The sequence below is a fragment of the Marmota monax genome, unplaced genomic scaffold, assembly GCF_021218885.2.
Source record: "Marmota monax isolate L192 unplaced genomic scaffold, Marmota_monax_Labrador192_F-V1.1 WCK01_AAM20220418_F8-fsc00415, whole genome shotgun sequence".
In the NCBI taxonomy this organism is placed as follows: domain Eukaryota; kingdom Metazoa; phylum Chordata; class Mammalia; order Rodentia; family Sciuridae; genus Marmota; species Marmota monax.
This window is the reverse complement of record NW_026694342.1, coordinates 8,782-13,670: the sequence shown is the minus strand read 5'-3', so window position 1 is coordinate 13,670 and position 4,889 is coordinate 8,782.

Genomic DNA, 4,889 nt, shown 5'->3' with positions numbered 1-4,889 from the left:
GGGCACGCCCTCACCAAGAACCGCACCAGGAGTCCTTTCAGTAGTGGAACAGCGTCCTGGGTCTCCAACACCGGCTCTGGGACGCCACCAGCAGCCAGCCCTGCTCAGGGGAGACCCTCTTCCTTGCCTGTCCGGCCCCGCCCCCGCCAGGTGCCGCCGCAGAATTGTGCAGCCTCAACCCAGACATCCCCTTTGATTTTAATCTGGATCATTGGGTCGGGATGAGGGTGGGGTTTTGGAGGGTGTGGGAGCGGGTTGGTGGGAGAGAAGCATCAAAAAGGTTCCTGTTCCAAAGAGCCAGGAGGAAAAGTGGCAAGACCCCATCTCCGGCGTAGACTAGCTTCCCTGTCCTCCGCTGCCCAGTTCCCCAAGTTCAATGTCTAGTAGTAACCGAAAGAAAGGGAGGAGGGAAGGAAGGACAGGCAGGGGGCAGGGTGCAAAGATCCAGGGTTACTGGGAGGGGCATTCGGAGACGAACAGGGAGGAATGTTTTAGGAACTGTGAAAATGAGAAAGTCCCAGGCCCTCTCCACATCCCCAAAGCTGGATTCTCCTGTTGGCAGCCCAGGTCGCCTTCCTTCCATTGGGGCTCCAGAGGCTGGGAGGACATCCTGAGCTGAGACTCTACACATTGTCTTCCATGTCCTGGTCCAGGACCCAGAACCCCGTCGCCTTCACTCCAGCTTAGGGAGGCTTCCGGGTTTCTTGCGGAAAATTCTTAAAGGGAGCAAGAGCGGGAGAGAAACTCCTTCCAGATCCCTGTCTGGTTCCCCAGGTCTTCCTCTGCTGACACCTCCCACCCCCGCAGGGAACCCCTTCCTCCCAAGCTACACGCACTCAGATATAGACATGCTAGCTTCACCCTCCCATCATCCCAGGTCCATTCATTAAAACTCTAGTTGATTTTCTTCCTGATTGAAAAAAGGAAGTGCAGCAACTCTTCTCAGGAGTCTCCAGAGCAAAGAACATCCACCTGCAGACGTTTTTCAGCAATTTCCCAGGAGCTGGGAAATCTGGAGGTCTCAACCAAAAACAGACCAGAAAGCCCGAGGAGAGGTATATTCCTGCTCCTCTCACCTCCTTAGGTTCTTTGACCACGACCTTCCAGTTGCCTGGGACTAATTCGGGATCCTCCACGATGATCTGATCATTTCTCTCATCTTGGTTTTGGAGGCTGCCCGGGATCCCGGGTTGGAGTGGACGAGGAGGGGCTCCCTTTGGGTTTGGTGGCAAGCGAGGAGGACCAGGACAGGCGAGCCGAGGGTGCTGCGCATCCCAGTCTCTGGTGCTGCTAGAGCAGCTTTCACCCTGGTGCCCCCACGTTTTTGGGCGCTCCAGGGTGGATGGCCAGCAGCCGCACTCGCACTCTGGAGGTGTGCTCACCTGCTCAGATGCTGCCTTCCTCACGGGGCTGCAGACTGGCGGGCCGCACACCTGCCCCTTCTGCCGCTGCCCGCATCTCCAGCTTTCTCGTGTGATCTCCAGGTGGTGGGGATGGCATAGGTTAGCCGTCCCCACTGGGTGTGAGGAGGCTGAAGTATCGATGATGGTCCAGTCAGAGGACAGGAACTAAGTTGATGGCAGCCAAGAAGCAGGGAAAGAGGAACCCTGGACAAGATATAGTCCAAGACCACACACCCAGTGACCTGCTTCCTCAAGCTGCCCCACCAACCACCGTTGGCACCCAGCTGTCCATTCAAATTATTGATCATTCAAATGGACTCATCCAATAATGAGGTCAGTCTCATGACCCAATTTTCACCTCTGCACATTGCTACCTTGCCAACACATGAACTTTTCAGGGGACATTCTTAGATCCAAACTATAATATTAGGTAATGCAATTGAATGTGCTTTTTTAATTGATGTTTTTTGGTTGAAATTTACATCGTTATCACCTAATTAATCATCACTTCAAGTTTATCTTTTGCTAAGAAGAGGAAAGCAAGATAAACATCTTCATGAGAACTATTCTACCCCCTCAACAAATAGGAAACTTTTGGCAATATAATGACATATAATTAAGCAAAGATATCCCCCCAAAAAAGATAGTGCTGAGCAAAAGAAATGCTAAACAATGCAAAAGTTTCTTCCCCAGAAAGATATTTGTACTATACTGAGAGCCATAGCCAAGTAGGAATGATGCATGGCAATTTCCTTGTCAGCCTACCCAATGTTGCTTAGAGGGAGGACTCTCCATTGTGGAAATGGGCTTGCCTTTGACCCAGGTCATTTGCAGTGACATTGCATGAATGTTTGAGAGTTTTGGTTGAAAGGTGACCCTGCTCAGGGTTTAGGGTGGATCCGGGTTTAGGGTGGATCCTGCTGGGAATAGGGCAGTTCCAGGTTTAGGGTGGATCCTGCTGGGAATAGGGCGTATCCTGCTGCCTCAGGCACCCGCTCCTGGAGTTCCCCGTGGAGTTCTCACGGGGTTCTGAGAGTATTTGGTACGCAGAGCCCGGTGGAGGGTGAATTTTCCCAGAACATGCATGTAGAGTGCCTGTGAGAGTTCGGGAATAAAGAATTGCTGTTTGAATCTACAAGGCGGTGTGGTGGCCTGGTTATTTTGTGCCTAGCCAGACTGCGGCAGTACTATTTTCTTTTGCACTTACCATGAAGTAGTGACTTTGTACAATTGATACATATTAAAATATAAATTTTAAAGTTATTAAAATTGTAAATTTAAAAATTACTCTCGAGCTTCCTACTGAAATGCAACCTTTCTGAACACCAGTTAGATGTCATCCCAAGTGAATATCATAATTGTACCTATGTATAGAAGGCAAAATGGAGAACTGAGCCAGACTCGGCAAACTGTTTTCATGAAATATATAGATTTTATGCATTTTAATTACACATTAATAAAATTGTTACATTTTATGTATGCTTGAAGAATAGATGATGGAAAGAGAAATATGTTATTTTCTGAAAATTGAATCATACCATAAATATTGATATCACACATCAAATTCCATAATTCTTGAATTCAGAAAAAAATAAAATGGAATGAAACAGTGTTGTCAAACTTCAAATGTTTTATAGATACTAGATCATCAATACTTAAAATCCCCCCTGTAATTAAGAATAAAGACTTAAAATGCTGAGATAGGTCTAGTGTTAAGTTTCATTCTCAGTAAAATTAAATCCTGATACTGAAAATGAAGAAATTAACACATCTACTCTTTTCCTCTGTCCCTAGATCATAGTTTTTGTAGCTACTTCTATTTGTAAAACTTTTGAAAATTTACATTCTCTTCTCTGATAATTTCTACATTTGTCTTGTTTTTGTATATGCATGGATTCAGTGCACACTCCAGTCCTTTGGCCATGTAAGATGCTTTTTAAATCATTTATTAGTTGGCTGGATTTACAGTCAAGGTATTTTTTTTGGATGCATTTTTACATGAGACTCATGGGCACTGAATTGCTTTAGCTCTTTCAATTTTATGATGATCCCCTTATGTCCATTTTGGTTAAAAAGGACACTGGGAACTCAGGACAATGTGCAATCAGGTATACAAAGATGCATTCATCAGAATTCCTGGCCTATAGAACTTTTAAATTGAGCAGTCAACACATACTGCACCCAATACAATAATAACTCACCTCAGGATGTTAAGTGAGTTTTTCAGACAGAAAGAACAGATAGGACAAAAGTCCAGAAGTGAGAAAAATTATGTGGAGATACCATGAGAACTGAGATGGTGCTGGAGCCCCTGGTAAGACAGAGCAGGATGGAAGAAGGGTCTGCAGCAGCCGTCCCTGACCAGGGCTTAAAGGACCTGAGGACAGAATGTTATTCCTGGGAAATTATATAATGTAATTGGATCAATCAATTTCACCCTGTCCCTTCTACATGCATTCCAGGTTGGTTCTGGTCAAGGTTCTACCTTCTTCTGGCATTGAAAGTTGGGTTCATATTTTTTCTTGACATTACCATTTATTTTTGAGTTGGTATCATACAAAGTTGTTAACCTATTTACTTCAGAAACAGCATTTGTTAAATTCTTCATCATTTGGTATTTTTTCAAATTTATCATCTTTGAATTAATTATAACTTGGTCTTGTTCCTTCCCCTTAGTTTATATGAATTTTATATGAATGAATAAATTCAATTATGAATTTTACTACAGGGGAAATCACTTTGATACACTCTTCATATTGGTGTCCTAGGATGAAGAGTAAACCCTCTTCACCCACCATACCCTCACCCTGCCCCCCACCCAATGCCAACCTCCTAATCCCTGAAAGATATGAATATGTGACCTTGCATTGGTAAAAGAGACTTTAAAGATGGGATTAAGTTGATAATTTTGAATGAAAGATTTTCCTGGATCATCTGGGTACAGCTAAGGTCATCACAATGGCCTTTATGAGAGGCAGCTAAGAGGCTGCTGGACAGAGGGGAGCTATAATATTAGGTAAAGTTATTGAATGAGCAGGTGTTGGATTGATGCCTTTTGAAGATGCAGAACAACAGCTAGGAAGGCAGGTAGCTCTGGAACCTGGAAAAAAAGTAACGGGAAAGATCCTCGAGTAGAGCTTCCAGACAGGGCAGCCTGCTGACACAGGGAGGGCTGAGGTCCAGGGAGGGCTTTTGACCTTCAGAATAAATTTGTATTTTAGTCCATAAAATTCTAGGAGACAAATATTTTAAGAATAACTTTTTTCCCCTTAGATCTAGGCTTATGAGAGTCATTTTGATCTTGGGTGAGGTTTTTTTTTGTCCTGTTTTAAAATTATAGATGATTGAGTTAGTAATATGCTTAATACATACTAACCTGTTCATGAAGGCACTAGTGCTTATTTCTTGGAGTTATATTTTCTTTGATCCCTGATCACCAGTCCCTTCCTGATGCTTAGGAATAATTTACTCAGCATGACCTCCATC